The sequence below is a fragment of the Nomascus leucogenys genome, chromosome 4 (genome assembly GCF_006542625.1).
Source record: "Nomascus leucogenys isolate Asia chromosome 4, Asia_NLE_v1, whole genome shotgun sequence".
NCBI classification, from domain to species: domain Eukaryota; kingdom Metazoa; phylum Chordata; class Mammalia; order Primates; family Hylobatidae; genus Nomascus; species Nomascus leucogenys.
This window is the reverse complement of record NC_044384.1, coordinates 23,583,546-23,607,625: the sequence shown is the minus strand read 5'-3', so window position 1 is coordinate 23,607,625 and position 24,080 is coordinate 23,583,546. Positions and strand designations below refer to the sequence as shown.

Sequence of the window (24,080 nt, the reverse complement as noted above, 5' to 3'; positions counted from 1 at the left end):
GAAGAAAGCCTTAAGAAATCTTTGGCTATGGCTCCTAAATTTCACCTGTGACAATGAACTCCTATGGAAAACATCTTCATAATGGGGTACACAGAGTTAGCCTGACCACCAGATATTTTTCCTTCTCTCTTTTGCAGTCCCATTGTTTCAGGTCAGAAGTGAACAGACAGTGGGTGAGACATGAAGCTCTAGCCAGAAAGGGCTAATGTAAGTACAGGCCAGCCGCTGATGAAATAAACGAGGACTGTAATTCTGAGTTGGTCTGTTCCATTTGCCTTTCTCCAATTCCAGGTGATGGCCACAGTGGCAGAACCTAGGAAGCCAAGAAGAAACCAGAGAATGGAGACACATGGCAGCAATGGCAAGTCATCAGACCCAGGATTTCCCAAAGAACACTGGTCCAGGATGATGCTCTGTGAAAAAGTGTTCCTTGGTCAGAGAAACTTGTGAAACACTTTGCATAATACTTAAAATAATGTATGGCACATCAAAGGTAATATGCGATAAAAGAATTCATTTTTTTAAAACCAAGCATATGCACAACTTATTTAACTATGGATTCAATTTTTAGATTCATATTTTCTGGCCCACATTTGTGGAGCCACATCCATAGAACAGATTTGACCATGATTATGGTTATCATTAAAAAATTTTTAAAAATTCAGATTGATTTTGGAATTGGTTTCCCATCATAATTCAAGGAGATACAGTTCCAAACAATCTGAAATCAAGAAATTAGCAAATGGGCTTGTTGTTTGTGGATTTGAATGGATTGAATTCCTATAGCATTGAAGAAAGATATATTTTAAAGCCTGTTTTTGGAAAATACTCTTAGTTGGGTATTTCATTTGATTTGGTACACAGTAGTCATAAATTACTGTCTTTTTTTGCTGTACTTTATCCTAAATATATTCCATGGTACGTTTTCATAATTAATATGCAAATAGATGTATAGTTTATAATTAATTTCAACTGGGCACAGTGAAAAACTTGAAAACCTCAGCATGGAGGCATCTTTTTTGGTAGAAATTCAATGAAATCCCCAAATGTCTTTGGTTTTGCAATCCATAATTTGCAGATTATTAATACAATAAATCCTTGTTGTCTGTGAGAGTTGGCATCATACCCATGAACTCCTGTGTAGAAAGCCTACAAACTAAAAATCCAAATGGAAAGAAAAAACCACGTGGTTTCTGTGTATGCTCATTACCTGTGTCTGAAACCATAATATCTCGGCCTTTTATAGATCTTATAACAGTCTCCGCAGGAAGCAGCTGCAGTCATTAGCCATAGGACAGACTAAACACACAATCTGCATGGAAGGAGGCCTGGATCAGCTTGGTCTTTCAGATCTCTAATCTCAGGCACAGGAAAGCACCATCAACAGCACCCTTTGTATATATTCATAAAGGTAACATATTTTATCATTTAAAGGGATTTGAGAAATCGAAGAGGCCCAACTCTTTTTCTGCCTTCTTTGGTTTGAGGCTGAGATTGCTTAAGGGGCTTGCCCAAGATCACATATCTAGTAAGAGACAGAGCAAGGATTCAAAGCCAGTTCTGGCTTCTGTGTCTCCATTCTTTCCATTCCCCTACAGTGGCTCTTTTGGGAACCTGAGGGAGGAACAGCAGCAGAATTGGGTAGCACCTGCCCATGCCCATCATGCACTGAGCATCTTCAGGTCTGGCCATGGACCCCTTAATTCCTAATCCAGAATTCCTCCCATCACTGTTTGCTGAGAAAAGCACTAAAATGGAGATATTTGTTCCAAAATCCCAAATTTTAATTCCATAGAGCAAGGTGTCTTCATTTTTAAATCACCCAACTCATCATAAATTCAGCTGGATTCGTTAAAGAATTGACAACACCAAACATTTTGTAACAGAAGTCACTGCTGCTTAAGGAGTTAGGGTTCACCTTTTCCAGAGCTCTTCAGTGCCAACCCAGAACCAATATCCCAGCGTCGCTGGAGGGAATGATGGCGCCCTGCATTTCAGAGAAGATTTAAAACCGAGATCCTAACTGCTCATCATCATTAAAAATCTCCAGGCAGTTTTCATAAGAGCAAGGGGGTGGTTGCCTGAGGTTTTGGCTGACAGTCAACCCAACTAATTACATTCTGTCTACTGTGTCCTCCCGCAGTTTCAATTGGATATGTTATTTTTTTTTATTTCCTGTCCTAATCTGAATGTAGGGTTGCTATGTGTTCTTAAGCAGATGCTGCTGTTCTTGCTGGTAGAAGAGGCTTTTCAGATTTGTTTTTTCCTCACAGAAAGTTTTTGAGACTTTAAATAAAATAATTCTTCTAAATGTTCCTAAGATCCTGGCACCAAATACATTCTAAATGCAATGTGTGCAGGTAAGAATCTATTTATATTGTTATTTTCTCTCATCAAGTATTGACATGAGCAGACATGCTTAACCCTGAGGTGATAATGCCCTACTTATAGACAGTCAGGTCACAGCAGTGCCCCTTAGCATTCTCATCTCCTCTTCTTACTGATTACACGTTCTCCTGTTGCTCCCATTACAGGTGGATTTCATGAACAACTCACACATTCTGAGGCACAGTTGCAATGAGAAAGTCTTAAGTTAGTGTTCTATCTATCTATCTATCTATCTATCTATCTTCTATCTATCTCTATCTCTATCTATCTATGGTGCTGGAAGTCTAAAGAAGAAGGAGAAAAATTCTTAATATCATATTTTCTGGTCAAATTCCTCTGTGAATTTCATCAGATGTGGCCATCAATAGCACAAGATAGAGTTCTTTGGTGGAAAGTCAGGAATCTAGAGGGATGAATTTTATTTCTGCCCTCCCACCCACCTTGACTTCAGCTTTGTGACCTTCAACATGAGCTCCCACCTTCCTGAGACACACAGTGAGGAGAGTAGAGGATCTCTAAGCCTCTTGGAACCTGTAATTTTATATACCTTTGCCCGTGTTTGAGAGAGAGATGATATGGGCTTGCACATAAAACATTCAAAACAAAGTTTAATAATGGGCTTTCTTTTTTTGCTAAAAAAATTATCAAAAATTGTCAGATTTTTTAGTTGATCAGATTAGAAAACAGTGATAATGTTTTGAAAGGCCTGTACTATATACCAGGCATGGATCTGGGCCTTTTATTTCTGTTAACACAGCTGATCCTCTCTATAACCCTTGTTTGTATTCTCATTAGTCTCACATTAAAGATGAAGGAACGGAGACATTAAAATGGTGATTACCCCAACATAAGAAGTGAGAGAGCCAGGATTCACAACCCAGCAGTCCAATTCAAGAGTCCACACTCTTCACAGTTCTGCAGCACTGCCTCTGTTGGGGACAGGCACTTTATAAATTTCATCTTGCTTCACACATTCATTCATTGTCACAGAAGTAAAAAATGTGGTTCCTTCCCACCTTCATCCTCAAACAAAGATTTAAAAGAGAGAAAAATAAAATGTCTTCTGAAAGTTAAATTCTAAATCTACACTTCAAGAAACAAAGCAAAGATATTCAGAGTAATTAAGAAAAAATAGGAGATGTCCAAATTTGCTCTTTTCAGTCCAGCATGAACCTGATATTTTTAATCACTCTCCCACTTTTCAGCAGGACATTGGTCAAGACTTGAGTCTCCTTTGCCTTAGGGTTCACCCACATTCTCTCTGCTTCCTGGGTGGGATGCCAGGAAAGAATTAACTATCTAAAGGCTAACTTATCTTAAGAAAAAAAAATGCATCAGTCAGAAGAGGTTTTGTTGACTTTCAGAAACATTGAAGGTGTGTCCTTGAATCAAATGCCACCAGAATCCAAGCCAAAGGGGAGGATCATAAGGGGCAGAATTCCACTTGGTTGTTATGGGTGGCATGTGTGTCCCTGTCAAGGGAATGCATGTCTTGGGCTTTTTGGCTGGAAAGCAGTCCATCTTTAGACTATATATCTATTTCCCTTCACACTTTCTTCAAGCCTATTAAATTCCCTTCTGATGACTACCTAGCCTGTTATAGCAATGCCAATGGGGGATAAGATGCTGCCCTGCCAACTGCTCCGCTTCTCCTTGCAAACAAGTTATAGGCATAGCCTCGGGAGCTGCAGACATGTGAGTCTGTCTCTGGCACCACTCCCCATGAGTGTGATTGCAAAGCTCAAATCCTGAGCCCCAACACTGAGGGCCACACCTGACCCCATGTAGGTCCATTATGCAAATGCCCCCTCTCAAAAGTTTCTTTGGTTTCACTTGATGCTACACCTCTGTCTGTTGGAAATTCACACATATGCCTTTAAACTCCCTCATCAATGTTATGAAGTTTTCTAGGACTCCAGTAGAAAGTTGCCACAGATGTGTTTCTCAATCACAGCTTTACACCCTCAGTACAATGAGCTGCAGTTTTCAGTAGGGATGAGCATAGTCATGCACATTTATTCCCATGGGTGCTTCTTGGTGTTTAGATTCACGTGTGTGCCCCTATTTGCAAGACAAAAAGAAGTATAAAATATGAAATTGCAGCAAAATTCAGAGTGCGGAATTTCTATTTATCAGAATGTGATAAATGTCAGGATAATAAGCCTCTCGAGGGAACAAACAGTTTCCTTGAGCATTGCTGCGAGGGCTATTATGAACAGACATTGCCAGGCCATGTGTGAGGCACAGAGCGAAATCCCCCCGCCTCTTCTTAGGCTGAGCATCACTAGTGATTTAAAATTCAGAACATCATGACACCAGTGACAAAGGGATCGCTAGAAGAAGTCCTCAGTGCATTTGAGATGTTTCCAGTTCATTGTAAAGAGGAAAATGAATAGACGGCAATTAAAACCAAACTTTATATATCCCAGCTATTGTGTGAAGTATGTATGGAATTGTGATCAGAGAAAAGACAAAAATAAACCCAGCTTGAATTATGTTACATATTTTAAGAAAAGGATGTGTTTTGAAGTAATTGACATTTCAAAGCTTAGGAATAATTAGTCTTGATGTCACCTTCATTTAAATCAAATTTAGTACAAATCAGAAATTAAAATGTTAACCAACTAGCTTGATTGTCTGTTTTGAGTTAAGCAATAAGTATTTAAGTGAAGTCTGAGGATCGAGCACTGTGCTGGTGGGTGAGTGGGTGGTGTATAAAGGTGGTCCCCGCCTGTGAATTCTCAGAGTCTAGTAAAACAGATAAAGTTTACACACAAGAAAGTGCTAGAATAAGCAACTTCTATATCCAATATCAGTTTACATCAGTGATTCTCAGTCAGGGGCCATCATGCCTTCTAGGGGACATTTGGCAAAATCTGGAGACATTTTTGGGTGTTTCAGCTGAGGGTGTGCTGTTGGCATCTAGTGGGTAGAGGCCAGGCTTGCTGCTAAACACCCTACAATGCACTCGACAGAATTATCCACATCCACTTAACTGGCATCAAATGGCAGTTGGGCTGGGGCCACATGCACGTACCCTACACCACTCCAGCATTGATCTGTACTAGAGAAACAGAGCAAAAATATGTCAGCTGTGGTTGGTTGGTAAAGTCCCCAAAGAGTTGGGGCTTGAAGCTGGGAAGACCAAAACTGTCCACACTTGTGGGGCTAGAAAGCCCTCTTGTTTGACCACCAGAATTCCCAGCTGCTGCCGGACTCATGGCACTCAGCCTTCGGATGAGCCTCCTCTTCCTGTTTTGTACTGCCAGGTACATATCAAGGCTTGATTAACATTTAATTAAGCATTTATTATGTGCCAGGCCTGTATAACCACTTTACAGGTTTTAAATCATTTAGTACTTCTAACAATTTTTAAAGCAGATTCTATTGTTATCCCCATTTTAAAGATGAGACAACTGTGGCCCAGGAGACTAAGCAGGTTTTTCTTGTATCATACAACTGGTAGATGCAGAGTTGTTTAAATGTGGGTAGTTTAACCTCAACAACTATGCTATACTGCTTCTCTGTCATATGACTTTTTACCTCTACTAGCTGTTGATCCAATTTCTTTCAGATTCCTTTCATAAGTGTGCACCCACAGAAACTCATACTCAGAAGTATGCAGACGAGCAGCACATGCACCCGGAAAATCCTGAGAGTAGATGTGTACACCCTCCTGTCTTCTGGCTCCAGGAATCTCCCTTGTAATCCCAAGGAAAACTGTTGGCTGGAGGGAAGACTCTTCTCTCTTCATACCTGAGCCAAATGCTTGGTAGGAAGAACTGGACTATTATATTTGAAATCATAGAGCTTGAAATATAGTTGATAGAGCAAATTTCGGATTGTTAAAATAAATTACATACTACTCTACAGTGGAGTTATTTTTAAGCAGTTATATGTGGAATGTGTCCACAGCACATTGTTCATTAAAAACCAAAACCATTGTACACCAGTGCATATAATATAATCTTATTTTTATTAGGGTAAAATTATGCTATTATATGTATAAAAATAAGTCAAGAAGAATCCATGGAATCTGTCAACAGCAATGGTAGAATTGCAACTTTAGGAGGTGAATTAAAAGAAAATAAAGAACATAAAAGACAAAAAACTTCTTTCCCGAGTCCCAGAGGGAAGTTGACTGAGATACTTAAGGCTAACTTATCTTAAGAAAAAAAAAATGCATCAGTCAGAAGAGGTTTTGTTGACTTTCAGAAACATTGAAGGTGTGTCCTTGAATCAAATGTCTAAGTGTAGAGATCATTTCCTTGGAGAGCATGCTCAAAGCCAGTCCAGGGCAGAACTGGGGAGTGCAGAAAAATGTGTCTCCATGGAGCTCAGCTTTCACTTCACTGCCTGTTTCGCTACTGACAATACTTCCTCCACCCAGCACCAAACCCTTCCCATCACACTACAGCAATAAGAAAGACGGTATAGCAATTCCATCCTCTCTTACATTTATCTCAAAGAAACTAGTATCGTTCTTTTTTACCTTCTGGTATATTTGAATTAATGAAGGTTCCTTTTCCAAGAATGTTTTCAGGTTTAAACTCTATCTCTCATTGTAGCATGAAGGAATTGCAAAGATAGCAAGTAGATAAAAGATGTACTTCACAGGAGCATCCAACCTCCTATAGGTAACGATTTTCCTATATTATCCTTTTTATTCAGGTAGATTCAATTAAAATCACACACATTTATTTTCTTTATATACCTAACACCAAACAGTAGTCAGGATACCAAAGGGAATATAGAGATATGAAACTCTAGGTTCTGCCATTAAGCAGTTTTTTGTTTGTTTGTTTGTTTTTGAGATGGAGTCTCACTCTGTCACCCAGGCTGGAATGCAGTGGTGCAATCTCAGCTCACTGCAGCCTCTACCTCCCAGGTTCCAGTGAATCTCCTGCCTCAGACTCCCAAGTAGCTGGGATTACAGGCACATGCCACAAAGCCCTGCTAATTTTTGTATTTTTAGTAGAGACGGGGTTTCACCATGTTGGCCAGGCTGGTCTCGAACTCCTGACGTCAGGTGATCTGCCTGCCTTGGCCTCCCAAAGTGCTGGGATTACAAGCATGAGCCACTGTGCCTGGCCTCATTAAGCAGTTTTTAAAAGTTAGTTGGAGAATAAGCAAATGCGTAAATGAGCTACTCTAGGTGCTATAGTCAAGGGGAGGAGGAGAAGGAGAGAGGTCAGAGGAAGGAGGGTTTATACCTGCTTCAGAGAGTCAATGTTGGCTTCATGACGAAAGAGGTATTGGAGGTGGACTTTGATGGAGGGTAGAATTTTAACAGGTGGGGAGTAGCAGGTGAGGCCAACTTAAACAGTGGCAGCAAGCAGGAAGCCTCTGAAGCAGGGCAGCATGGGGCATATTATAGAAAAACCCAGAGAGCAGGATGGCTGTGGCACATGGTATTGTACAAAAAGAGTAGGAAATCAGTTTGAGAAGGGTCAGTAGCATGGTTGTTTACCAGGGTGTCTGAGAAATGCCTACCTAAAACTGAGTACATATATATAATATTTGCTTCAAGCAACAGAGGAGGGAATATTGCCTGAATAACCTGCCTCTATAACAGACATTTATTTTAAGCCATAACTAACTGATAGGAGGGAAGGAAGGAAGGAAGGAAGGAAGGAAGGAAGGAAGGAAGGAAGGAAGGAAGGAAGGAAGGAAAATATGAGGAAGGAAACAAGGAAGGAGGAGGGAAGGAGGGGAGGGGGAGAGAAAGGAAGTAATGGAAATTGTAGATACTGAAATGAAGAAGGAATTAAAAACTAGAGTATTTGAGGGGAGTAATTGGTGGAGGTATTGAATTTAGTAACCTTAAAGTTTGAAACCCTCAAGAAATTAACATAAAATTCAGACACAGCCTGGTAATACTTCTTGGGCACCAAGAAGAAGTAAATTCAAAAACTCTCCAAAAGGATACACCATCTAACCAGGTACAGACAAATCCCTGCTGAAGAAGAGCTTACAACTCAAAATTGTAAAAATGAGAAAAAAATCCTATATAAGGGTGAGTAAAAAGACACAGGAAACAGTAGGATTAGAACCCCAAGAACATCAGATAACAAGTACTTGATAGACAGTATAAAATAAGTATGTTTAAATGATTAAAGACCAAAAAAGAAAGGAAAACTATACAAAAAAGATACTATGGAAGAAAAAAGAAAATGTTGATAAAGAACCAAATGGAAGTTCTAGAATTAAAAATTTTAATCCTTGACATTAAAAATCAAATAAAAAACAGGATTAGAAACTGCTAAAGAGAAAATTAATGAACTAGAAAACAGAGCAGAATCTATTTTCTGGACAACCACAACAGAGAGATAAAGAAGTAGAAAATATGATAAAGAGGTTATGAGACTTGGAGGAAAGCATACATCTATGATGGGTCCTAGAAAGGGACAATAGGGTTATTGGAGGAATAGTAATATTTGAAGAAATAATGACTGTGAATTATCTTGTGTAAATAGTAAAGACAAATCATCAGATTCAAATGCACATAGATGATATGTCCTAGATGCCTCTCTTCCAAATCTAGCATGAACCAGAATGAAACATGAGGGTTTATTCTGAAAGTCTGACCATAGTATAAGAAAATGATTCAAATAGGAAGTGATAGTATCTGCAGATGAACTGGCTTCTGCCCTTCAGGATTTCCACTTTGTCAGCTTTGATCCAGCCTCTTCCTTTCTCCACTCCATGTGCTTGAGCTTTGGTGTTTTGTTTGTTTGTTTTTCCACCAGACCTGGCTTTTGGAGATATGTGGATTCAAGCCTTCTTTTCATTATGATTAAATTCTCATGTATTTAATTTGAACTAAGACTATATAAGAATTGACAAATGGGGGTGGAGCCAAGATGGCCGAATAGGAACAGCTCTGGTCTACAGCTCCCAGCCTGAGAGACACAGAAGACGGGTGATTTCTGCATTTCTGTTTGAGGTACCGGTTTCATCTCACTAGGGAGTGCCAAACAGTGGGTGCAGGACAGTCGGTGAAGCGCACTGTGCATGAGCCGTAGCAGGGCGAGGCATTGCCTCACTCGGGAAGCACAAGGGGTCAGGGAGTTCCCTTTCCTAGTCAAAGAAAGGGGTAACAGATGGCACCTGGAATATCAGGTCAGTCCCACCCTAATACTGCGCTTTTCCAACGGGCCTGGAAAACGGCACACTAGGAGATTGTGTCCTGCACCTGGCTCGGAGGGTCCTATGCCCACGGAGTCTCGCTGATTGCTAGCACAGCAGTCTGAGATCAAGCTGCAAGGCGGCAGCGAGGCTGGGGGAGGGGCGCCCGCCATTGCCCAGGCTTGCTTAGGTAAACAAAGCAGCCAGGAAGCTCGAACTGGGTGGAGCCCACCACAGCTCAAGGAGGCCTGCCTGCCTCTGTAGGCTCCACCTCTGGGGGCAGGGCACAGACAAACAAAAACTCAGCAGGAACCTCCACAGACTTAAATGTCCCTGTCTGACTGACAGCTTTGAAGAGAGTAGTGGTTCTCCCAGCACGCAGCTGGAGATCTGAGAACGGACAGACTGCCTCCTAAAGTGGGTCCCTCACCCCTGAGCAGCCTAACTGGGAGGCACCCCCCCAGTAGGGACAGACTGACACCTCACTCGGCCGGGTAATCCTCTGAGACAAAACTTCCAGAGGAACTATCAGACAGCTGAATTTGTGGTCTCACGAAAATCCGCTGTTCTGCAGCCACCACTGCTGACACCCAGCCAAACAGGGTCTGGAGTGGACCTCTAGTAAACTCCAACAGACCTGCAGCTGAGGATCCTGTCTGGTAGAAGGAAAACTGACAAACAGAAAGGACATCCACACCAAAAACCCATCTGTACATCACCATCATCAAAGACCAAAAGTAGATAAAACCACAAAGATGGGGAAAAAACAGAGCAGAAAAACTGGAAACTCTAAAAAGCAGAGCATCTCTCCTCCTCCAAAGGAATGCAGTTCCTCAACAGCAACGGAACAAAGCTGGATGGAGGATGACTTTGACGAGTTGAGAGAAGAAGGCTTCAGACGATCAAACTACTCTGAGCTACGGGAGGAAATTCAAAACAATAGCAAAGAAGTTAAAAACTTTGAAAAAAAATTAGAAGAATGGATAACTAGAATAACCAATGGAGAGAAGGGCTTAAAGGAGCTGAAAGCCAAGTTTCGAGACCTACGTGAAGATTGCAGAAGCCTCAGTAGCAGATGCGATCAACTGGAAGAAAGGGTATCGCTGATGGAAGATGAAATGAATGAAATGAAGCGAGAAGGGAAGTTTAGAGAAAAAAGAATAAAAAGAAATGAACAAAGCCTCCAAGAAATTTGGGACTATGTGAAAAGACCAAACCTACGTCTGATTGGTGTACCTGAAAATGACGGGGAGAATGGAACCAAGTTGGAAAACACTCCGCAAGATATTACCAGGAGAACTTCCCCAATCTAGCAAGGCAGGCCAACATTCAGATTCAGGAAATACAGAGAACGCCACAAAGATACTCCTCGAGAAGAGCAACTCCAAGACACATAATTGTCAGATTCACCAAAGTTGAAATGAAGGAAAAAATGTTAAGGGCAGCCAGAGAGAAAGGTCGGGTTACCCACAAAGGGAAGCCCATCAGACGAACAGCGGATCTCTTGGCAGAAACTCTATAAGCCAGAAGAGAGTGGGGGCCGATACTCAACATTCTTAAAGAAAAGAATTTTCAACCCAGAATCTTATATCCAGACAAACTAAGCTTTGTAAGTGAAGGAGAAATAAAATACTTTATAGACAAGCAAACACTGAGTGATTTTGTCACCACCAGGCCTGCCCTAAAAGAGCTCCTGAAGGAAGCACTAAACATGGAAAGGAACAACCGGTACCAGCCACTGCAAAAACATGCCAAATTGTAAAGACCATCGAGGCTAGGAAGAAACTGCATCAACTAACGAGCAAAATAACCAACTAACATCATAATGACAGGATCAGATTCACACATAACAATATTAACTTTCAACGTAAATGGGCTAAATGCTCCAATTAAAAGACACAGACTGGCAAACTGGATAAGGAGTCAGGATGCTGTATTCAGGAAACCCATCTCACCTGCAGAGACACACATAGACTCAAAATAAAGGGATGGAGGAAGATCTATCAAGCAAATGGAAAACACAAAAAGGCAGGGGTTGCAATCCTAGTCTCTGATAAAATAGACTTTAAACCAACAAAGATCAAAAGAGACAAAGAAGGCCATTACATAATGGTAAAGGGATCAATTCAACAAGAAGAGCTAACTATCCTAAATATATATGCACCCAACACAGGAGCACCCAGATTCATAAAGCAAGTCCTGAGTGACCTACAAAGGGACTTAAACTCCCACACAATAATAATGGGAGATTTTAACACCCCACTGTCAACATTAGACAGATCAATGAGACAGAAAGTTAACAAGGATATCCAGGAATTGAACTCACCTCTGCACAAAGTGGACCTAATAGACATCTACAGAACTCTCCACCCCAAATCAACAGAATATACATTTTTTTTCAGCACCACACCACACCTATTCCAAAATTGACCACATAGTTGGAAGTAAAGCTCTCCTCAGCAAATGTAAAACAGAAAGTATAACAAACTGTCTCTCAGACCACAGTGCAATCAAACTAGAACTCAGGATTAAGAAACTCACTCAAAACCACTCAACTACATGGAAACTGAACAACCTGCTCCTGAATGACTATTGGGTACATAATGAAATGAAGGCAGAAATAAAGATGTTCTTTGAAACCAACTAGAACAAAGACACAACATACCAGAATCTCTGGGACACGTTCAAAGCAGTGTGTAGAGGGAAATTTATAGCACTAAATGCCCACAAGAGAAAGCAGGAAAGATCCAAAATTGACACCCTAACACCATAATTAAAAGAACTAGAAAAGCAAGAGCAAACACATTCAAAAGCTAGCAGAAGGCTAGAAATAACTAAAATCAGAGCAGAACTGAAGGAAATAGAGACACAAAAAACCCTTCAAAAAATTAATGAATCCAGGAGCTGGTTTTTTGAAAAGATCAACAAAATTGATAGACCGCCAGCAAGACTAATAAAGAAGAAAAGAGAGAAGAATCAAATAGATGCAATAAAAAATGAAAAAGGGGATATCACCACCGATCCCACAGAAATACAATCTACCATCAGAGAATACTACAAACACCTCTATGCAAATAAACTAGAAAATCTAGAAGAAATGGATAAATTCCTCGACAAATACACCCTCCCAAGACTAAACCAGGAAGAAGTTGAATCTCTGAATAGACCAATAACAGGCTCTGAAATTGTGGCAATAATCAATAGCTTACCAACCAAAAAGAGTCCAGGACCTGATGGATTCACAGCCGAATTCTACCAGAGGTACAAGGAGGAACTGGTACCATTCCTTCTGACACTATTCCAATCAATAGAAAAAGAGGGAATCCTCCCTAACACATTTTATGAAGCCAGCATCATCCTGATACCAAAGCCTGGCAGAGAAATAACCAAAAAAGAGAATTTCAGACCAATATCCTTGATGAACATTGATGCAAAAATCCTCAATAAAATACTGGCAAACCGAATCCAGCAGCACATCAAAAAGCTTATCCACCATAATCAAGTGGGCTTCATCCCTGGGATGCAAGGCTGGTTCAACATACGCAAATCAATAAATGTAATCCAGCATATAAACAGAACCAAAGACAAAAACCACATGATTATCTCAATAGATGCAGAAAAGGCCTTTGACAAAATTCAACAACCTTCATGCTAAAAACTCTCAATAAATTAGGTATTCATGGGACGCATCTCAAAATAATAAGAGCTATCTATGACAAACCCACAGCCAATATCATACTGAATGGGCAAAAACTGGAAGCATTCCCTCTGAAAACTGGCACAAGACAGGGATGCCCTCTCTCACCGCTCCTATTCAACATAGTGCTGGAAGTTCTGGCCAGAGCAATCAGGCAGGAGAAGGAAATAAAGGGTATTCAATTAGGAAAAGAGGAAGTCAAATTGTCCCTGTTTGCAGATGACATGATTGTATATCTAGAAAACCCCATTGTCTCAGCCCAAAATCTCCTTAAGCTGATTAGCAACTTCAGCAAAGTCTCAGGATACAAAATCAATGTACAAAAATCACAAGCATTCTTGTACACCAATCACAGACAAACAGAGAGCCAAATCATGAGTGAACTCCCATTCACAATTGCTTCAAAGAGAATAAAATACCTAGGAATCCAACTTACAAGGGATGTGAAGGACCTCTTCAAGGAGAACTACAAACCACTGCTCAATGAAATAAAAGAGGATACAAACAAATGGAAGAAAATTCCATGCTCATGGGTTGGAAGAATCAATATCGTGAAAATGGCCATACTGCCCAAGATAATTTACAGATTCAATGCCATCCCTATCAAGCTACCAATGACTTTCTTCACAGAATTGGAAAAAACTACTTTAAAGTTCATATGGAACCAAAAAAGAGCCCGCATCGCCAAGTCAATCCTAAGCCAAAAGAACAAAGCTGGAGGCATCATGCTACCTGACTTCAAACTATACTACAAGGCTACAGTAACCAAAACAGCATGGTACTGGTACCACAACAGAGACATAGATCAGTGGAACAGAACAGAGCCCTCAGAAATGATGCTGCATAGCTACAACTATCTGATCTTTGACAAACCTGACATAAACAAGAAATGGGGAAAGGATTCCCTATTTAATAAATGGTGCTGGGAAAACTGGCTAGCTATATGTAGAAAGCTGAAACTGGATCCCTTCCTTACACCTTATACAAAAATTAATTCAAGATGGATTAAAGACTTAAATGTTAGACCTAAAACCATTAAAATCCTACAAGAAAACCTAGGCAATACCATTCAGGACATAGGCATGGGCAAGGACTTCCTGTCTAAAACACCAAAAGCAATGGCAACAAAAGCCAAAATTGACAAATGGGATCTAATTAAACTAAAGAGCTTCTGCACAGCAAAAGAAACTACCATCAGAGTGAACAGGCAACCTACAGAATGGGAGAAAATTTTTGCAAGCTACTCATCTGGCAAAGGGCTAATATCCAGAATCTACAATGAACTCAAACAAATTTACAAGAAAAAAACAAACAACCCCATCAAAAAGTGGGCAAAGGACATGAACAGACACTTCTGAAAAGAAGACATTTATGCAACCAAAAAACACATGAAGAAATGCTCATCATCACTGGCCATCAGAGAAATGCAAATCAAAACCACAGTGAGATACCATCTCACACCAGTTAGAATGGCCATCATTAAAAAATCAGGAAACAACAGGTGCTGGAGAGGATGTGGAGAAATAGGAACACTTTTACACTGTTGGTGGGACTGTAAACTAGTTCAACCATTGTGGAAGTCAGTGTGGCGATTCCTCAGGGATCTAGAACTAGAAATACCATATGACCCAGCCATCCCATTACTGGGTATATACCCAAAGGACTATAAGTCATGCTGCTATAAAGACACATGCACACGTATGTTTATTGCGGCACTATTCGTGATAGCAAAGAGTTGGAACCAACCCAAATGTCCAACAATGATAGACTGGATTAAGAAAATGTGGCACATATACACCATGGAATACTATGCAGCCATAAAAAATGATGAGTTCATGTCCTTTGTAGGGACATGGATGAAACTGGAAAACATCATTCTCAGTAAACTATCGCAAGGACAAAAAACCAAACACCGCATGTTCTCACTCATAGGTGGGAATTGAACAATGAGAACTCATGGACACAGGAAGGGGAACATTACACTCCGGGGACCGTTGTGGGGTTGGGGGAGGGGGGAGGGACAGCATTAGGAGATATACCTAATGCTAAATGACGAGTTAATGGATGCAGGAAATCAACATGGCACATGGATACATATGTAACAAACCTGCACATTGTGCACATGTACCCTAAAACCTAAAGTATAATAATAAAAATAAAAATAAATAAATAAATAAATAAAAGAATTGACAAATGGAAAAAATATTTGAAACACACCTATACTCCCCATATTACCAAATCACACAATGCAAAAACAATTTTTTTAATTCAAATTTAGGTGAAGGACAGTTTCAATGGACTTGTCTGGCACAGCTTTTGGGTACTCCATCTTCAAATTATTTTATTCTTTCCTCCACTTCTAAAGTAGGTTCTAAATATCCTTGTATGACAAATTGTGGAAACAATCCTGGTTTGAAGGTCACAAAAGTTCAGGGGTTAGCTCTGTCACTGTTCTGACCTTGGGAAATCTCCTGACCTAATAACAAGTGTGTTATGGTTTAATTGTGCCACCCAAAAAGCATGTGTTGAAACTTAATCCCCAATGCAACCAGTGTTGAAAGTTTGGACCTTTAAGAGGTGACTAGGTCATGAGGGGTCTTCCCTCATGAATGGATCAATGCTGTTATCGATAGAGTGTTTTCATGATAAAAGGGTGAGTTTGACCCCCTTTCCTTTTCTTGCTTTCTCGTACTCTCACACTCTCTTGCCCTTTTATTTTCCTCTATGAGATGATGCAGCATGAAAGCCCTTGTCAGATGCTGGTGCCATGCTCTTGAACTTCCCAGACTCCAGAGCTGTGAGCCAAATAAACATCCATTAATTATAAATTACCCAGGCCATGGTATTCTGCTACAGATGCACAAAGCAGACTAAGATGAATGGCAACCTGCTCTGAGTGCATGCTGTGAATCAGGCACCATGCCAGATGCCTCATATGCATGCTCTCACTTAATCCTTACAAGAGCACCATGAGGTAGGTTCTCTTAGTAACTCCATTTATAGCTGAAGCCATTGAGGTCACCTGCCCATAGCCAAGTGATTAGAAGAAGGGGAGGCCCTCTGACTGCAGAGCCCAGGTCCTTTAACTGCAAACTCTTTTGGAAATCTCAACCACTTTGACCTCCAGCCTCATTGGCCACTGGTCTTTTGTTTTCTCCTATCTCAAATGAGGCCACTATTACATTAACATTCTATAATGAGTTTGTGTGTGTGTGTGCCTGTGAGTGTGTGTGAAATTTAAGTTCCAGTGAAGACAATAAGGAATTGGCATCTGCTTCTAGGGAAAATAAACAAAGATAATATTCTACCATACTTGGAGATAATGGCTGATCATTTATACATAAACATGGTTTTCAAAATTAAAAAATAAAAGCTGTTATTGTGCAGATTTTATTATTTCTCCAAATTACCAAAATATTAGTATCTATTAAAAAAGTCAATCAGCTTAGTAAATAAGCCTTACCAATCCAATCAGTTTGAAATTCTACATTAGAAAATTCAGATGTTAGCCCACAAAGAGCTTCCAACTCAGGGATATTGGGCCTCCCTGCAAAGAAAGAACGTTAAAAACATGTACCTAGCAGCTTGCAATCTGAATCTTCTACATAGCAAGGTTTTTAAATCACTTGCCAACTCCCCCAAAAACACCCCATAGCCTTCTCATTTACTTCTTTTTGTTTACTTCTTTCTCTTTCTTATTCTTGATGCCTGCCTAAACCCTACTTGTTTGATTTTTGGGATGTAAGACACCATTCTTATTCTCCTTCTCCTAAATCTCTCCCTCAGTTGATCAACCCAGTCTATGGGATATGTAAGCTTCCGCTTCCAAAGTCTTTGGAGTCTATGCAGTGGTTTCCTTTCACTGAACACTCATCCTTTACTGCCTGTTTTGTTAATTGAGAGTCAAATGAATATAGGAATCAACTCTTTGTATTTGCCACTGTTTTAAACTTATTTTCTTGCATATAGCATCAATCATCTATGAATATGAGTGATGTCTACATGTTCATAAATACAGGACAAATATAGTTGCATGCTCCATATAATTATGTGTACATTTTCTTAGTATTTGTTTGGGTTCAAGAAACAGAAATCTACTCTACTTAATTTAAGACCAGAGGGATTTGTTATAACGATACAGGGATATCACATGGAACCTCAGTGCAGGAAGTACAGCCAGTCCTCTGAAGACTGAATTGGGGCCGGGAAAATCATCAGGAGCTAAGCAGCTACTTTCTCAGTCTCTTTTTTCTCTCTGGGGCCACATGATCTACCATCTGCTCCATTCTCTTGCTTTTTTCAGCAGACGGTCTCTCTCTGCACCATGTTTTCATGGGCCAGGGAGCAGCATGACCTCTAGTCTCTTGTCTCATAGTTCATATTCTTAAGAGAAAGAATCTGAATGGCCCAGGTCATGGGTCAGGTTTGCAGCCCTGGTCCCCCATCAACTGTGGCCAAAGAGGAATAAAATCTCATGACAAGACAAGGCAGGAGAGGCCCAGACCTTCAGCAGTGGCAAGGAGTTGGTAGGGGTGCCATTCTAAAGACAGGAATATATATACATATTGCTTTCTGTTAAAAACAATGTTGATCATATACAGTGTGTGTGTGTGTGTGTGTGTGTGTGTGTGTGTGTGTGTAAAATGAACAAGTGAGCTAGTTAATACTTAAAAATTTTGCTTGTAAGTTTTATGCTAAAGAAAAATGAGAAACGAGTTTTTTTTCTAATGGGAAAATAAAAGAGATTAAGTTGTTGGAGGCTTGTAAGGACAGAGAGATGAAAATAGGATATAAAATTCAATAGAAAAGCACTCTTTTTGAAAATGTTATTTAAGAAAGAAAATTCTGACATCTACATGCAGGGTAGGAAGGCTCTGGAAACAACAGTGGGCAGGCAGCCCATTTGGAGTTTAAATCTTCTGTTCATAATATAGAACCAGACCACAAAGGTTTAAAGAGTGTGGGCTAAGTGTCCCTCACTCAGCAGACAGCATCTCGTTGTAGATATTTAAAGATTAAAAGCAGAGGCAGTTAGTCAACTATGTAATATTTACTGATTTGAGCAGCTCTACCATACAGACATCTTACACATAAATTTAACTATTATTATTGTGTTGCCCTTTTCCAAGAAAGGGTAAAGTAGATTTGTAGGAGCACTTAACACATGTAAATCCCCCACTCTTCAAACCAAAGCGCCTTGTATTAAAGAGCTACATAAATTTTACAAGTATTCTGTCCTTTCGAGATCATAGATCTATTCTTTCCTGTACCACAATTAAAGCAATGCCTCTTTCTAAGCCAGTTCCATGAACCCTGATGGAAGATATCTTACAAAATACACCGCTTTTACTAAGTGCATAATTGCACCGAGGATATAAGGATGTGCAGAGGTTCCAGGCTAGGGCATTCTGAAGGCTCTATCAGCAAAGAGCTCACTGTTTCACTGGCCACTGCAGCCTTCTTTGAACTTTATTTACTCATTTAATGTGCTTCCCCACTTTTCTTAAGACTAGCTTTAAAAAATGATTTAAAGCATGACTTCCTTCACACAGCTAATAATCCATGAAACAGCTTAGTACTTATAAAAGAATGCTCAAATTGATAACAATAGAATCTGAAATGCTATATTTTTCCACTGATAGGTACAACCTAGCCAGAGATCATGTGATTTTTATCTATCTCATCAACAGTATGTTTTCCCAAACTTTGTTCCAAAGGAAGCAAAAATTGTATTTTAAATTGAAAGTGGTCAGTGCCAAATGATTTGATGGATCAGCTGGAATGATTAAAAATGTATTTTGTGAAAGAGGTTAATAACAATTATTTTGACCAAATTCTTGGAAAATCATATAGTGACTGCATACATTTCTACCGGAAAAATAGCAAGTAAGAGATTTAACAGTTTTATCTAATCTGGCTTAGATAGTATTTATGAGAAAAGTAGGTTTTGGTTTGGCAAAGTCAGGTTTGAAATTCAACTGTTTCTAGACTCAATGACTTCAACTTGTGCTATGTGATATCTATGTCTCCCAAGAGACTAGATATAAAATCATGAGCTTTGAAATACGTTTCCTAAATAATATTCCATAACAGAATTTTTGTTGAGTACACAGTTTTTCATCATATGGTTCTTTGTCTTAATTTATTATTATTATTTATTTAGCTCATCCCTGATTGTCAGACATTTTTATATTTGCTAATCTTTCCCTTGTTATAAATAATTCTGTAGTGGACATCCTTGTAGATAAGTAATGTCCTTTAAACTTGTGCCTCTTGCTCCACTCTCCCTCGGCTCCAGTCAATCTATTCCACGCCCCTGACTTATTAATCATGAAGATTATTCTTCTGGAAACAACATTTTGTTGAAAACAGGATGGTCAGATATTCTGGCTGTGCCCAGAGCCTCCACCATGTAGTTTTAACCTCCGGTTTCTTCATGATTGCCTGGTGATTTCCCAAGGTTCTGCTACTTGAAGTTTGGCTACAACTACCATCTGATTTTTACACTACAATCCAAACCACTTTTTCTCAGAGAGAGAGGGATTGGTTGGGAGAAGGGAGTCCACCAGAGTCCTTCCTGGAGATCTTTGGAAGAGAAGACCATGAAAGAAAAACTGTTCTCTCTCCACAGAGAGAACAGTGAGGATGTAATACGTAAACTTTGGCAACTTAAGCAGCCATGTTTTCTGCCAGGTGAACACTGGAAGAGGAGAAAGTTTGCCTACAGAGGGAGAAGAATGAGCACAGGTAGAGAGGAGTGTGTGTGTGTGTAGGGGGGGATACAGAGACAGAGACATTCTGATAAACATTCTAACAGAGATGAAAAGAAAGAGAAAGAGGAATCGAAGTGGCCCTTCCCTGGATGAATACTAGGAGAGAGGAGCAGCAGGGATGTGGGAGGGGAAATTCAACTCCTGGGAAGTAGTTGAATGAGAAAATTAGATCTGCTCACCTCTTTACTGCTGCCCTGCACACCAAGATCAGAGTTGGACTGAGGAGTGGACCACACAAATGGGTACATGGTACACTAATGCACAAATGCATTCAAGTGCTCTTCAGAATATCTTACTGACACTGGAACATCCCCAGGGGTATTCCAATGACACCAGAAATGTCGCAAGATGGAGCAAATTGCATTTCTAATACTCTTCTCAGGGAGACTCTGACATGCGGAGGGAAGGGATTCTTTGGCGAGCTGCTTGGAAGGCAGATGCGTTCCCCTATGAGACACGCTTGAGGTCAACAGATGGTCTTTAAATGACCTTCAAATGAGACTGGGTCATCTTAAAATCAGGGTTCTCATGGAGCTTGGGGTCAAAGCTGAATTTATTTGGGAAGGAAGATCTTTGAGTGCTGCCACCCACTGCCTTTTCTCTGCCCTTCCCTTCATATAACATCCTACTCTTGTTCTTTTCTGAACATATTTAGAGACCATCAATTTGAAGGCGTGCAGAATTAAAAGCCCACCTAGAGCCCCCCTCTTTTATCCTCTGGAGGACACCCACATGTCTGGCCTTGAGTGATTCTTTCCTCTTCTATATTTTTTCTTGGGCTCTTCTCTTATCTCTGCATGATGCTTTTTTCAAGGACTAGTTTACATTCTATCTATTTTAGCCCAGGGGTTCCATCTAAGCCACCACAGACACCAACCTTGAACCCTCTGCAGAAGAGCTAATGAGAACTAGAGAGGCAACAAATCTGTACTCTAGATGTGATTCCTGCAAATGCTAGTTGACACAAGGGCATCCATGCTATTAGCTGGCAGTGAAAAGCAGGTGTATCTCCTGTGAAGTAAGGTGTCATATGAACAGACAACATCTATGGCCACAGGACACTCTACTTCCTCTGGAAGACCCAGACCAGAAAGTTCGCACAAGACGTCTACATTGTCACAATTAGGTGCCATTCTTATTATTTAAATCAATTTCTAAATGGCCACTTGAGTTTTGACAAAAATCTGTTCTAGAATTTAGCAAATGCAGAGAATGAAAAGACATTCTGTCGCAGAGCCCAGTCTCTAAAGGCAGCAGGTGGGAGCCGGTTGAATGGTAGACACCCCCTAACTCTGGGCTGCGCCCATGCTGCCAACTCCTCAATATTATCATGAAGAGGGTGAAAAGAAGAAAATACATTTGGCAGTTTAAACCAGATAATTATTTTTTAAAAAGGTATGCTGAATATAACTCCCAGGTTTAATCCATCTGTTTAAACTTAAGTAAAAGAGCGTCACTCCTCAACTGACCATGCTACGTGACGAATATGTTCTTGAAATGAATGCTTTCAGATGGTTTCCTTTTATGAAACGTGCACAAAGATGTGTACTGTGGTGGTGGAGTTGGCCTTGTAAGACATCTGGCTACAACATGTGCCTCATTAAGTTACACCTGTAAGTGCGGGGTCATTTTTTATGCCAGTAATATTAATAATAAAGGGTTCATTGAATAGGATTATTAATGGTGCCAGGTGGAGGATGCAGTATCACTTACAGCCTGGTAGGGGATTGGCTAATGTCTCCTCCCACCAACATTTCTGGTTTCATGTTTATAGACAGAGCCCTCCAGATGATGGCTGGCAATGTAGCCATTGAGAAAATGAATTCTCTGTTTCCCAACAGCAAGAGAATGTATAACAGTTGGTAGAGAATTTGAATGAATCTATTTTCTAATTTTGAATGTATAATCTTGTGAAAGAGCAAGTAAGATATTTACCAATTAATTCAATAAATTAAAAAGTCACTTTCAAAGTTTCACTTTCCCCTAACTTAAATGGAAACTTTTCAGCCCTAGCCATCTCCTATCACTTCTTATTTCAAGAGACATTCATCTCTGCATTTTCCCTTTGTGGTCACAAACTGCAAATCAAAAGGAAAAAAACTGAGAAGAAATCTAAAACCTTTCCTTCCTCTGTGGAATGTTTGCCTTTGCTGTTTTACAATGCAAGACTTGTAACAGAAGGAAATGGAGGCTCAAGGTAGGGCACTTTTTAATGTGCATTATTACAGGTGTTAGCATGTCTGGTAAATTCAAAGTATTGTTTGATTTGGCAACCAGATCCCAAGACTTAGAATACCAACTTATGTTTTAGCTTCAGATTACATGCAACTAGAATAAATTTTTAAATTTAACAAGGCAGTTGTTGAATGTTAATTAAATTGCATTTGAGTAATAAAATCCAATTGATTGCTGAGTATGCTAAGGCGTAATAGAAAAATTGTCTTTTACATATCTTTAGCCATTCATAAATACACACTCACGTATCTATTTGTGCAGAAACAATAAACTAATGAAAACAGTTAAAAATCTATTTGTATCGCACTTTACAGTTTAGAACTGATCTTTTTTACATACATTATATTAACAGATCTGTGAGGTAGGTGGTGGTGTTATCTTCACTTTGCAGAGAAGAAAACTGAAGTTCAGAGACTGATATTCTCAAGATACACACTTAGCAAGTGGCCTCTGCAAAACTGAAACCCTCCCTCATTGAATCTAAACTTTTATGTTGTTCCACTCCACCATCTGTTTCCCCTTTCCCAGCCAATTAACTCCCCTCAAGAAAAATCCTAAAATCCAGGAACGACTTCCACTGCCACCTCGTTTTAGTATAAAGACATTTACATAATCTGGATGAATCTCATCGAGTTAATGATGAGTGGAGAAAGACAGCCACGAAGAATACATACGGTACAGTTCCATTTCTGGGAAGTTGAAGTCAGTCAAAACTAACCCAAGGTGACAGAAGTCAGAACAGTGGTTACCTCTGGGGAGAGGGTATTGACTAAGAGCACGAGGGTGACTTCGGGGGTGTGAGAATATTCTGTATCTTGATATGAGTTGTGATGACTCACGTGTATGCATGTAAAAGCTTAGCAGAACATAAGATTTGTAAAGTTTGTTGTAACTCTATCATATATCAATAAAAAATTAATTTTAAAAAGAGCCTATTGCATCAAATATGTACTAAATATCCCTGAAATGTATCCCCTTATATTTTTTATTTTGGGAAAAAGAATCACACCCTATTCTAGATTACCTAGGCTTTCTCATGCCTCTACTATCTATTCTCATTGTGCCTAGCTATTTCTTCTATCATTAATCATAGTATTTTATAATTGTCTGAATACATGGCTGTCTGTTTCTCAATGGGCAGAGAGCACTTGTTCCTTGTGTCCATGTTCCCGGCATCTAGCACGGTATCCGGCATGAAATACTTACTCAATAAATGCTTCTCGAGAAGTGAAAAAATGGATGAATGGATGGGCCAAATGACTTTTCATTTTGTTGTTTTATAACTCAGATCTAGGATATGGGTTATATTAGGATGTACTGTAAGATCAGGAAATCAGACATCAGTTGGGGCTTTCCAAAAAGTCCTGGGTCATTGCCTTTCAAAGCTGGCTATAGTTAAACCATCATCACCACACCACCAATCCAGAGATATAAGCTCTAATGAGACCATTTCCACTGTTGGGATCTGACTGTCTCCTTTCTCGACCTTTCTATTACATGGCTTCCCCTGCTTATGCCAAAGAGGAGCCCTCAACTCTAATCTTTTCTGTGTTTATTCCTGCCTAGCTCCCAGCCCTTTGTCCAATTCTCTCCTAAATTTCTTTGTAGTGGAAAGTTTGTTCACACCCTGCCTAAAACAAAGAGGAAACCAGACTCCTGAATCCAGCACTCCAGCTTCATTTTTATCAGTCTCTTTCATCAGCCTTTTTTATTTATCTGAGTTCCAAGTTTAGAATGAGCAAATGTCACCATTATCCTAATTTTGAATAGTAGCCTCTCCTGTTGAAGGTTTCCAGTTTCTGTTCTGCTTTTTGTTTGCTTCTTAGGTTTGTGGTTTTCCTTCTATCGAGACTGGCCTT

General features: G+C 39.9%; 2 long non-coding RNA genes across 2 annotated transcripts in view; one reads left to right on the top strand and one right to left on the bottom strand.

Annotated features, from left to right (window-relative positions):
* LOC115834680 overlaps nucleotides 1-532 on the top strand; it is a 48,054-nt gene extending 47,522 nt beyond the window's left edge. Inside the window, exon 4 of the long non-coding RNA XR_004029564.1 lies at nucleotides 292-532. This is a non-coding gene — a long non-coding RNA (uncharacterized LOC115834680). The remainder of the gene's footprint in view (nucleotides 1-291) is intronic.
* The window catches only part of LOC115834679, a 185,186-nt gene that overhangs the window by 86,200 nt on the left and 74,906 nt on the right, over nucleotides 1-24,080 (bottom strand). The gene's annotated exons all lie outside the window — the stretch shown is intronic.